The sequence below is a fragment of the Rhynchophorus ferrugineus genome, unplaced genomic scaffold (genome assembly GCF_030347505.1).
Source record: "Rhynchophorus ferrugineus isolate W39M unplaced genomic scaffold, kcgeb_rfMv2 rfM4, whole genome shotgun sequence".
NCBI classification, from domain to species: domain Eukaryota; kingdom Metazoa; phylum Arthropoda; class Insecta; order Coleoptera; family Curculionidae; genus Rhynchophorus; species Rhynchophorus ferrugineus.
This window is the reverse complement of record NW_027472583.1, coordinates 36,622,406-36,636,242: the sequence shown is the minus strand read 5'-3', so window position 1 is coordinate 36,636,242 and position 13,837 is coordinate 36,622,406. Positions and strand designations below refer to the sequence as shown.

The 13,837-nt window shown below is 31.3% G+C and overlaps 1 protein-coding gene across 1 annotated transcript in view; it reads left to right on the top strand.

The window, feature by feature from the left end:
- The first annotated feature begins 751 nt into the window (after nucleotides 1-751).
- Nucleotides 752-13,837, top strand: part of LOC143195016 (uncharacterized) — a 164,862-nt gene continuing 151,776 nt past the window's right edge. The window contains exon 1 of the mRNA XM_076401848.1: nucleotides 752-1,032. The gene's annotated coding sequence lies outside the window, so the exon portion shown is untranslated. The remainder of the gene's footprint in view (nucleotides 1,033-13,837) is intronic.

The window sequence follows — 13,837 nt, the reverse complement described above, 5'->3', positions numbered from 1 at the left end:
ACATATCTTTTATATATTTGAATATAAACTTACCTAAATAATTAACTGAGTTGTTTTTATTGTGTCAGATCAGTTTAAGACAATTTTATTAGTTAAAACAACACTATTGCAGTCTTAAAATAATATCTCTATTTCTGGCTGACAGCTAACTTCAAATTATTTGAGGGCATACAATAATGAGATTTTTGACAGAATTATATATTTGACTTATAGTAGTTAATTGCTTTTTTTATTACGATCTTCGTTACAGTGGAATACATGGCTACATACATGTTTCATGTCTATATAAAATAATATAAATTTATTTTCTATTATGTAATACAAGAAATTTCGTAAACAATTACAGGCCAAAAATATTTGCCAATATTATCTTGTGTGACAGCTAACCTCAAATTGCTTAATGACATCTAATAATAACTTTTTTTGACAAAATTGACATATTTGACGTTTAGTTTTGTTTTATTATGTCCATTATCATAATTGTATTGTAAAGTATATAACTCTCAGACATAAAGTGTAAGTTGTTAAATAATAAGTAGGCGTTAAAACTGGTACCAACTCAGGTGATATTCACCCTGTAGCATCCGAATCGGACGACGCGGCTCCCCCAAAAAAGAACGAAACAAAAAAAAACAAAACAAAACTGAGCGCGCCGCCCGATCTCAGCAGGCCGTTGCTCACCTGCTCCCGCCCGAAAACAAGTGAGCGCGAGGCACATGCTGTAGGCGTCGGGCCGTTGGTTTAGTCAGTCAGTCAGCACCGACTTGAGCTCGAGAAAGCAGTTCTTGGTGACCGTTGCTGCTTTTTCTCCTCTTCATCTTGGTAACGGCGATCCGGCAGTTTTTTCGTTCGGTTCTCTTCTTCTTCTTTCTGCGGTTCAATCAAGCCCAGTCGGGTTCTTCAGTGGGTCAGTGGAGACGGAGTTATGTGTGACGGGCTGCCCTTGATTGGATGATTGACTGCGTGTGATATAAGTGATCGGACTTGGACTTGAACTGCACTGGATACAAAATATAACATTTTCATCGACAGGTAAGGGGAGCATTTAGTTGTTTTTTTTTTCGATCGCGGCGATCTTCAAGTGTTTTTAACGGTTTTTTTTTGCACCATAGCGATCTCGGCTTGCGAAAATCTTTCAAATTATACCGTTTTAATTTGGATGACTTTATAATATTTTTGATTTATTTTTTAAGTTGTTTTTAACGATTTCGTAAATAATATTAAAATAATATTTATGTTTATATATTTATACATATTTGCGAAAATCTTTTTTTTATTGTCCTAATAAGTCCTTGTATCTTAACATATGATATTCATTGTCCTGTAATAGGTGATGCACGGTGTCATCAGGCGAGTGAAAGGAGTTAAATGAAAATTAACAAAAAAATCGAATTGGTTTGACATCACTGAAAACATATTAATTGAAGTTTGTTATTCATGATATAAGGACCTATATATGTGGTTTATAATATACGAAAACGTTCCAAAAATTTGAAATATTCAATTAACAAGATATAATGCTACTACTTAATTTCAGAAAATTCAAATTAGTTAATTTAATTCGTAATTAATGGTAGTAAATCGTCAGAAATGTTAATTTTATTGCCGTTTCCTCGTGGTTCTTGATGAATGGGTGACAGGATTTGTTCGTTTTGTTTTTAGCTCATGATAACATAATATTTTTCGATATCCAAAGATTATTTAAGTGCTCTAAACGGTATTTGGCAGCACCCATGATGGAAATATTGGATAGTGATCAATATCGGCTTATTTTTATTTATTTTATTAATTTTTTAAATATTTTGTATATGATATTTTTGATTAATAGCATTACTACGTTGATGACTTGTATGTATCAGAATATGAAACTTTATGTGGCATTGCTGAAATACGTATATATAAGAACTAAAATTATTTTAAACCTTTTTTCATCTAAATTTAAATTTTATATTAAGTATTGCTGTCACCCATTGTGCACTTTTCAATCTTTTATGAAGTTTTTGTTAGAATTCAGTGGCCATCGTACATATTTTGAGCGTTTTATATATCTAAGGCACTCACCTTAAGTTTCCAATAGCTGTTAACAACATTAAGCAACACATTTTCTTAAACTAAAAAGGAAAAGTAAAACTTACCATAAATTATTTTCGTGTTTCTTTGTATCTAATATCTAATATGGTTTTAACAACTCTAATATATGAAGTTTAATGAAATATATTTTATATGATTATATAGCCCGTTCAATAGAACAGTGAACTCACGTCATATAAATTTATGGCATCAAAATGTCGCAATGTTGCCACATCAACTTTGAGTTTTAGTTCATTTTGGCTTAACATAATAAATAAAATAATGAAATAAAAATAGACTTAGCAGTAGAAACAAGACAATATACGTTTATTATTTTAAAGACTGTCAGAATAAGTAGACAGAAATAAGTCAGTATATTTACTAGCTCTAATTATAAAACTGGTAAAATTATTATAGTTAAGCATATTTAATAAAATTCTTCTATTTACAGATGATAATCAAACTTACATATAGCCTGTTCAAAGTTATTTTGTACATACGTCATGTAAATTTGTGACATCAAAATGTCGCGATGTTGCCGCATCAACTTTGAGTTTTAGTTTCATTTGTCTTTGGCATACAACAAAATTCTAATCTAAATAAAATAATTGAACACAAATGTCATCAAATATAATCTATTTTAACAGTATAGTACATCTAAAAACTACAGTTAATTATACAGCTACAATAGTTTATAGAGGGTTATAACCTCTTATCACTATTGCTTTCAAGAATTTTGCATACGTCTGACAACCGGACGATTTTGACAGGCTCATTCCTTTACGTGTTCGAATTAATGAGACAGCATTGTGTCTCTTTTTAACTAGAATAAAATGAGAAGGAAATTTGTCTGATTTTAAAACGAGTTTACAAATTGCGACAGGCAATACATTAAACATCTTGAAGACGTATGTATAAAGAAACTTTGAATAGACTATAGATATAAAATATCACTTTAGCTTAACAAAAGGCAATTAAAAATACTTTCAAAAACAAATATAAAATAATACATAATCAATCATTTTGAATATCATTAAAAGAAATACTATGTATTAACGCCGTTATAAAACGCTGAATGTTGTTAACTGTTTTATTTTTAATGGCAACTTTGAATATTATAAGTGGAAAAATCTGGATCAACTCAAAATAATGTTCTCATGGGAATAAATATCTATGAGAGAATATAAAACTGTTATTAATTTGGTTTAATTTATTTAGATAATTAATGTTTCTTGTTTCTTAAAATATCCGGTCAAATACTTTTTTTGTTCGAGTTAAAATTTTATATTCCAGAATATTATGTTATGGTATTATATTAACTTTTTGTAGCCATCTTGAATTTTTTCCTTAATTAAATCTCACATTAGATATGCTTAGTACAATATTAATTTACAAGTTCTTTTATTACTACTGCTCTGTTGTATATACATCAATTCATAAGCGAAGCATGTATGGGATTGATACATAAACTACTTAAGCTAAAGTTAAGGATACACTTTACACTATACAAGTTTGTGTAATTTGGTTCGCTTTAATCTTCTGATTTCCTGCGTGTTGTCTAATAGCCGTATTGCTTCCAGTGATTAACCTTATTTCATGTTTTAAGGCGAAATCTTGGATAACTTTATAAATTCATTTGATTTCGAGGTCATCGTGCAGTTTAAATATATATATATATATATATATATATATATATATATATATATATATATATATATATATATATTTATATATATATATATATATATATATATATATATATATATTTATATATATTTATATATTTATATATATTTATATATTACTAGTTGGTTTGCATCCCATACGTCCTAATTGACTTTATGATTGACTCATAAAGCCAATTAGGACTTTTTGATGTTTTGTCAAGTTGAGTATTTTCCAACTAACATGTATAGTTGCCTGATTTTGAGTCTGATCTGCTTTAGTTATTAGTTAACATGCTTTTTTAAAATTTTATCTGCCGTCGAGATAAATGCTGAGGTATTTAGTTGATTCTACTTGAGGAATCGGGTATCCGCCAAGTAAAATAATTAGGTTTTTGTCATTTAGCCTCAACGTAACATTAACATGGACAGATTTGGAGCTATTAAGTTATATTTTCCAGTCTCTAGTCCATTTTTACATCTTATTGACTTCCACTTGTACTTTTTCTACAGCATTAGGCAGATATATATCTTTTGTCATGATAACTGTGTTGTCGGTAAATGTTTCAAGTACGTAGTTTAGTTCCAAGTAATTCTTTTGTTGTTGAGCAATGTAGAGCAGATGTAGGAGTGGTCCCAATACACTACTCTGAGGAACTCCAACCGAAATCGAAATAGGTTTAAGTGTTGGGAATTCCTCTTCATGCGGGCCTCTAAATTTTCTTTTAAAGAGATATGACTTCAGTTGTTGACAATACAACAGTTAACTTCGTTGACGAACAAAGTTAACGAAATGCGCATGCTCATTTTAAGCCAATCATAATCCATTTTGGTCGAATTTTCTTGGCGTTTACTAAAATATAATAAAGAGTTGACGATCCGTGGCGCTTTTTGCAAACCTTCAAGCCAAATAAAAGTGATCTTTTATATCGATCTGTGATATTGGATGTAACGTGGATCAACCACTATGCACGTGAATGAGAAAGATCTTCAATTGAGTAGTCGGCTAAATCGACTAAAACAAATCATTATCAATAACACTATTCACATATTGACGATTATACATTTATTCGTCAAATATTATTAACCATTACTACTTTTTTATAAAGATTGGTAATTAATCGAGGAATTTTGTTTTGCCAGCCTTGGATTACTAGTCTATTTATACCCCAGAAATCCAAATTATAAATTATAAATGACTGATAAATCAACTCTTTTATTTTAAATTTAGTTGGGAGTATCTTTCGACTAACCTGTACGGTTCTTTGATTTTGAGCCAGACCTGATCTATTTTTTATCTGACGTGATGTTACTTTTTCATTAAGTAGCAAATTTAATCGATGGGTCTATTTTTGTTGTCCATGTAAATTTCATTTTGTATTTCTGGCTATACGAGGGTCACTATTTATATCTCGGGAATTGGCAACACTGTTGTCATGTGAGTCCATCTGACGGTTCCATCGTAAAGTTTGACATTTTTGACGATATACGTACTCAGAACATTTTGTCGCACGGGCGCTATTTGTTTATTTTATATTTAGTTCAAAGTTTCGCCTCGGCCAAAAAATGGAACTGAATCATGAACATTTTCGTGCAATGATTTTTTACGATTTTCGACGTGGATTATCACAACAAGAGTGCACCAATCAACTTAATTTGACTTTTGGCGATAAAGCTCCATTAAAAACCACCGTGTATTACTGGTTTAGTGAATTCAATCGTGGTTGTAGTTCGCTGTCCGACGAGTTTCGTGAATATTGTCCAAAATCAGCTACTGTGCCAGAAAACATCGATGCTGTGTACGAAATGATTAAGCAAGATCGTCATGTCATCTACTGTGAAATTGAGGCATCCCTAAGCATTAGTACCACCAGCATATATGTGATTTACATGAAAACATAACTGTGCGAAAGTCATGTTCGCGTTGGATCCCACGCAATTTGACAATGGTTCAAAAAAAGGCTCGTGTCGATTTGTGCAAAGAAATACTTAAGAAATTCAAATGCGGTGCTTCGAAAGACGTTTATAAAATCGTGACAGGTGACGAATCATGGATATATTCGTATGAGCCCGAATGTAAGCAGCACTCGACTGTATGGGTGTTCCAAGATGAACCATATCCAACAAAAGTTGTTCGCACATGAAGCACTTTAAAGATAATGGTGGCCTGTTTCTTCGGGACAACTGGTCATATTGCAACAGTGCCTCCAGGGGATCGTAGATCAGTAAATTGTGAGTGGTACACAATCATTTGTTTGCCAGAAGCCTTCGGCAAACTAAGGAAAACAAACAAGAGATGCGAGCTCTCACACATCGGCTCAAACAAGAGACTGTCCGCCGTACACCCCTGATTTGGCACCCAATGACTTCTTTTTGTTCCCATTCGTGAAGAATAAACTGCGTGGTCAACGATTTTCATCGCCCGAAGTAGCTATTGACGCGTTCAAAAATCATATTTTGTAGATACCTCATTCGGAATGGGATCAATGCTTTGAAAATTGGTTTAAGCGTATGAAAAAGTTTATCAATCATCGTGGCGAGTACTTTGAAAAACAATAAAAATCTATTCGCAGCTTTACTATTTTGTTTTTTTAATTCCCAAAATATAAATAGTGACGCTCGTACAAATATATAACTTTTAACAATGACCATCAAGTCATCCCTGTTTCCAATTTATTATTAAAATGTATTCCGTTAATTTGAACGTGATACGAATGTGTTTTGTCGATGATCTAACATGGCTGATAATTTACGCCGACGGAAACAAGAACCTGGTTCCTTGTAACCAGCACCTTTTTTTTCCAACCTGAAATTAGTTCATTCATTCATAAAAACGATCATTTTTTTGAATCTAACAAACCTCTGCACGCCGATTCTCGATCGTTGGTACGGAATCTTTGCCGTCGATGATATTTGCGTGTGTCCTTGCACTTTTGGTTCAGCTGGGTACGGGCTTTTAGTCGACATCAGTATCTAATTTTAGCTGCAGACGTTGGTCCGCCACTGCTGCTGCTGTTGCTGTTGCTCGCAGCCCGGTGCGCCCACGATTCGTCGATACCTACATCGCGTAGAGAAGGTCCGAACCTCATCCTCGATTTTTCCTTCTTTCGCCAGTAACGTTCGAAAGCACCTGAAGTTGCTGGCGATAGTTGTCAACTTCCTAGGAAACATATATCTCTATCGATATATTCATTTAGATATATTTTCTAAACAATTGAACGAGTTGCACTAAAATGACAATGATAAAACATAATTTTTTGGCCCCATCATTTTATTTTGATCGTATCTGTATGATTTATACGTATATTAGTTCTATATTGATTTGGAACATCAAGAAATATTTCGGGAAATATCAACAGGTTCATATTTTTTTCGGGCGATAATGAATTAGATTCACGTATTTTTCTCTTGTGGTCGAAACAACGTACGCTCGCAATCGTAAGAAATATTAAAGTAGGCCGCGACGATCCACGATCGACAAACCGGAACTGACCGAACGGAACCGAAGAAAAGATTCGTCTTCTGTACCATACGTATTTTTGTTTGCGAACAGAGGAATTCCTCGATAATATTTGGCGTGATACAATTTGGTTACGTGTTCATCGATATCGGCGAAGAATTCGCGAAAGGTATATTGGCGAGGAGGCAACGCTAACGCTAATTTCCGCTGTTTCTTCTTAAAGTACGTCGCCTCTAGAGCAAAATATCCAAATACGTTACAGTGCCAACTTCTTTCGATTAAAATGTTTTTAAGTAGTGTTGGGAACAATCGACTGAAATCGACTATCGACTGTTCAGTAACTACTTTTTATTATCGACTATTTCAGTCGCTATTTTTGGTTCGACTGTTTTTACTAGTAACTGTTTTCAGTCACTATTTTGGGCCCGACTGATTTTATTACTATTTACTATCGACTGTTTCAGTCGTTTACTTTTAGTTACTACGTTCGGTTCTACTAGTTCTTTCGACTGATTTTTAACGTTCTTGCCTTCCGTTCTAGCCGTGACCTTTAAAGTAATGCACCAAATTTATGCTTATATAGATTTATATGTAATATATGTGGTTTTCTATTTTTTTGTAGTTTGCTTGTGAATAACTATATATTGTAAATTAATATAGCAGCATTTTGGAACGCTTGTTTTCGAGGGCAAAAAAATTAAATTGTAAACGATAAATAGTAAGATACTTTTGACTGGCATAGTAGGTAATACTTTTTTGATAAACTTTCACGATTTTTCTCCAAGTCTCTTGTTTGCCGAAACTTTTTTCCTAAATTCTTGAAAACCAAAATTAGGTTCCAAAGGTTTCAGAAATTGCATAGATCCAAAAGATTTGAATTTTTTTTACAGTAGCAGTTGTTAAATTTCTTTTAAAAATATTAACCGTAAAGGGGTGAATAAAGTATATTAAATATTTGTAATAAATACATTTTCTGATAGGAAAATTCTACTTTAATATTCAACAATTTATTTTGTTGGCTATTAAGAAGAGCACCATAGTTTTTATTTGTTAACGAATGGACTATCTTAACAGAATATTTTCAACCTTTAAAGCCCATTGAAGTAATGACCACCGAGTTATCTGGAGAAAGATATCCCAACGATGTCTTTAATTATACGGTTAATAAGAGGACTTCAACATTCCATCAAATCCAGGATTTTAACAAGTGGATGGTGAAAGGAATACGATATGCGGGAAATCCACATTTTTAGATCCTAGATTTAAAAAAGCAGAATTTGGTATTGCAAATAATGCTGTGGCGATACTAAAAGGTATTACAAAAGAGGTATCTTCCATTCTAACTTCAAAAAATACAAATATAGTTCCATAACTCGAAAGTCAAGACAAAACTACTGACCAAGAATGTATTGGCATCTGGAGATATTTTGATAAAAAAATGGCTAGAATGAAAGAAGTAATTACTCAAAGTACTGCAGCAACTTTACAAATGTAGCAGTATTTGGAAATTCCATTTATGAGGCGTTTAGAAAACACATTGGATTGGCAAACCCATAAAATGAAACTACCTGAATTATGTCAGTTTATCAGTAAAATATTCCTCTATACCCGCAACATCTGTCCCCTGGGAACGAGTTTTTTCAAAATCTGGGCAAATAATTAAAGATCGAAGAAATCGCCTCACGGGAGAAAAGTTGAACATGATAATACACAGTAATTTAAAAATATTTCCGTTCAAAAGTAAATAAAACTTTTATTTAAAAAGGGTGTGGTAGTTATTGTCCGATCATTTTTAGGTTCATCATGGATTAGATTTTTTAATGATTCGGTATACGTTTACATTTTATTTAGTAGTTATGGTTATGGAAAATCTTTAGTTTTTAGGGTTTATTTAAGTTGTATTGTACTATTTATATTTATTATGCTGTTATTTAAAAATAGCAATTAATATATTAAAACACGATAAAACATATGTGGTGTTATTATTCCATTCCTTTTTACACATCCACAGAACATTCAGTATAAAAGTAATCCTACTTCCTTTAAATTTATTTTATTTATTACATGATAATAGAAATTACGAAATTAGTAATTTTGTTTTCCTTTTCTTTTTTAAGGTTATCACGTGTATGTATACATCTCTGTCTAGCTTATAGTACCATTGGAGAATATAAAGACATTTAAAATTGCTCCAAGCATTTGTCTCCGTCCTTTCCTATCTCACATTTTATACAGACAAGAATTCGTACATCTTCGTCTGACATCACGAATGGAACAGTCGAACCGTGCATTTGACTGAAAATAGTAATTTTGTAATTAGCTATTTTTTTGACTATCGACTGTTTTCAGTTTCGAATGACATGTTTTGGGTTCGAGAAAATAACCCTGTTTTTCCTTGTAATTTAATTATTACTATAAAGATGTATTTGAATGATAAATATGTGTTTTATATTTATTAATGATTATCAGTAATACATATAATTATATAAAATCATCATAAAAAGCACGTAAAATTAAAATATTTATATTTTACTTGCAGTAATCTTATTATGATATCTGAAATAATATTTAACTTTGATTTCTATTTTGCAAATGGTAATTACAAAAAAAAAACGTATTGAAATTATGAATTGTTTTTCTTATCCTTCATTGAAAGGAATTACATTTATTGATAGTATATATAGATATTTCATAACTGGTGAAAGAAAATATATTTAATAATAAACTCGTATAAAATATTAACAACATGAAAATATTATGTTTGCCAAATAATTTTATTTAATTCATAGAAAAATGCAAACCTTTTAAAATGTGGCGAACACATCAACATGTAAAAATAACACCTATTAAACGCACTATACTCAACAATCGCCTCTTAGCTTCTTTCCAAAAAGAACTATATCTTCGACCTAAAATATAAAGTAAAACTCATTAAACACAGTAGTTTTAGAGAAAAGAGTCACTTACCTATGTTATTCTTTACACAGCAGATATATCACTAGTTTCAACGTGTTACTCTTTAATTTTTTCCAAGATATGTCTCAAATATGCTCGTTAGCAAGTTTATTTTTTGCTTTATAATTTGAAAAGATAATATTTTTATAAGGACCGTGGCTCTTCCATCCAAATTATCTTGCACTTGTCAGCTTTTATTTTTTCATACTACTTAGCCATAGTGTCTGAAATAATTTAAACTCAGTTAATAAATATTTCACCTTCAAAATAGTAATAAAATATATAAAATACATAAAATAAAAACATACAGTAAATACAAATTCATACCTGTTTATATAATTTTTGTCCCTATCATTGATGGATGAATTGCCTGATAACTCCATTTATACATTTTGTGCCACCAAATAAGGGTAATATTTTTAATTTCAGATTTTATTATGTCTACCTCATAGTGAAATTTACACATATATATTCTTTTCTCTTAGGACTGAATATATCTTTTGGTGATTTTGGATCATTTTGTAATCGTTACAGAATTGTAAATGTTTGAAATCTCGACAAATCTATACATAGAATATTAAAAATTTTATGTTATATTCTTACCTTAAACTTCAAATGAGTTGAATTTGAATATTATTCGTATTTTCATCCTTCTTCTAACTTTCTTTATTGCATTAGAGGCCATAATTACATAATTTGATACTTTTTAAAAACGATTACACTGTACATATTATTTCAGCAATAAACATTGCTTTTGAGGAAAAGAACACTACACGTACCGCCGAAAAATGATTCACAAGACATTTCATTTTGGCATGCCATTGTGAAAAGTATGGTTATAAACAAAAGAATACAGGGTTTCGAACCAAACGATGAAAACCCTCTAATGATTTTGGATATTGAAACTTTCGGAGAAGAACCGAATGGCCCACGAATTGATTTCGATCACCGCGAACGGAGAGATTTTCGCCGAATCCGTGCCGAATCTTCGCGCAAGTGTTCGCGCAGACCTCGAACATTCGCTTCGTTCAACTCTGTACTCACCATTAGTAACATGGACCAGAACAGGGGAAAAATAGAAGGCGCCAAGTCTGATGAATATGCCGGTTGCGCGAGAATTTCCCATTAGAATTGCAATAGTGTATTTTCCACGCCTTGAAACGCGTGGCCGGGCAAGACGATCGTTTTCTCGCTATTGCTGGTGTGCAATACACCTTTGTAGAATTTTTTTTGGTTTTTGATTTTCGTAGTCAATAATATTATTCTTAAAATAACGCCCGAAAACATTTTTAAAACATTTAGTAAGATACTAATAATAATGGAGACAATAAAATGTTTAAGTTATCGAATTTATTAGGTTGCTGAATATATTCTGAATATTTTATCATTTTAAAAGTCATATTTTAAGAAAAAATGGTATAGTACATGTTGGTCAAAATAGTTTCCACCATTGTCCAAAACTTCTCCTATCTTTGTGGTAATGGAGTGATAGCTTATCGAAAAAACGATGTTGGTTTGGAATCGATCAATTACTCATTAGTGAGTTTGCTAGCTGCACAAGAACTTCCCATTCTAGCTGCTAATATTTCCTTTACAACTCTTGCAACGTGTGGCCGAATGTTGTCGTGCAAGAAGGTGACTTTGCGTCTATTACTGTTTTTTTTGTAGCATTATTTCATTCAATGTATTTAACTGATATCGGACACCCGTAATAACAGTTTCATTCTATCACCACATGCGTAACAAGACTTTATAGCCATGGATATTTTGCTTCACTATCGACGTGGTTGGCTTTCCTGGATTATATCACGGCTTGCCTTGCTTGGGATTGTAGTAATAGACTCATTTTTCATTTCCAGGTAATGTTCCCTTCTATTGGATCTCTTCCGTACCACATAAACTAGCGTTGGGAACTATCGGCTGAAAACAGTCGAAACAGTCGATAATCGCAAAATATTCGAAACAGTCGATTGTCAAAAAACTCAGTCAAATGCACGGGTCGACTGTTTTGTCAATTCGAGATGTCAGACGAAGATGTACGAATCCTTTGCTGTATAAGTTGTGAAACAGGAAGAAACGGAGGATAATTGCTTGAGGCAGTTAATTTTATAATTACTGAATACTATTATAATAATAATACAAAACATGCAATTTATAATTTTATTTTAAACGAAGTAGAATTACTTTTATATTTGAATGTTCTGTGGGTCCGTAAAAGGGAATGTATCTTTCTATGAAATGGAATAATACCCAACAAATGTTTTATTGTATTTTAATGTCTTAATTGCTATTTTTAAATAATATACTATAATAAATATACACAATAGAACTTAAACAAAACCTGAAAACTAAAAATGTACATTAACCATAAATATTAGAAGAAGATACTAGAATAACAAATCATAGAAAAAAAAATCCATGACATAATTAAAAATGAAAAATGAAATAATATAAATGATTTGTTTATTATTGAACGGAAGTATTTTTTTACAAAAATCGAGACAGTAATCCGAATATTACCTCAAAAGTATTTTACTATTTATCATTCACAATTTTAATCTTTTTACCTTATTATATTAACAATCTTGACAAATATTATAATAAAATGCTATAAAATTAATATACAATATTTTTTATACAATATTTACAATACTATTTAGAACGGAAATATTTTTTAACAAAAATCGAGAGAGTAATCCAAATATTACCTCAAAAATATTTTACTATTTATCATTCACAATTTTAATCTTATTACCCTATTATATTAACAATCTTGAAAAATATTGTAACGAAATGCTATAAAATCAATATACAATATATTGTTTACAAGTAAACTACCAAAAAAATTATAAAATTACATATATTATATATAAATCTATGTAAGCATAAATTGGGTACATTTTTGTCAAGGTCGTGGCTAAGATGACCAGAGCCAGAACGTTAAAAATCAGTCGAATGAAACAAGTAGAACCAAAAATAGTAACTAAAAGTACGACTGAAATAGTCTATAGTAAATAGTAACAAAATCAGTCGGACCGAGAATAGCGACAGAAACAGTCGATAGTAAAAAGTAGCCAATTACTAAACAGTCGATAGTCAATTTCAGTCGATAGTTCCCAACACTAATATAAACGTTTTCCAGCAAGAGTTTATACGAACTACTAAGCTGTTTAAAAAGTTTTTGAGAGTTTGCAATTCTTCAAACTTTTTTGGTCCTCCAGGTCGTTTTTGGTTATTGATATCAAATTCACTATTATGTCATCACCAATCGTTGAGAAATCAAAATGGACAATCTTAATTTACAAATTAATTTATTACTACTGTTCTATTGTACGTGCATTAATACACAAGACGAGTACGGGATTAATACATCAGTATGTAGTTCTCAAATTACAATAAAATTAAACTATAATATTTAACCTAAAGTTAAGAATACACTTATATACTTTACAAGTTCATGTGGTTCGGTTCGCTTCAATCTTCTGATTTCCCGCGTGTTGTCCAGTAGCTGTACTGCTTCCGTCGTTGATAACCTTATTTCAGTATACATTTAATAACTGAACGATACTAAATAAAAAACTCAAATCATCAAATTACAAAAATTTCTGGGACAGTCAGGTTTGGATATTTAGAACAGTTAGGTTAGGAAACAGTTGTTTACATTGATACTTCACATTTTCACCAGTAG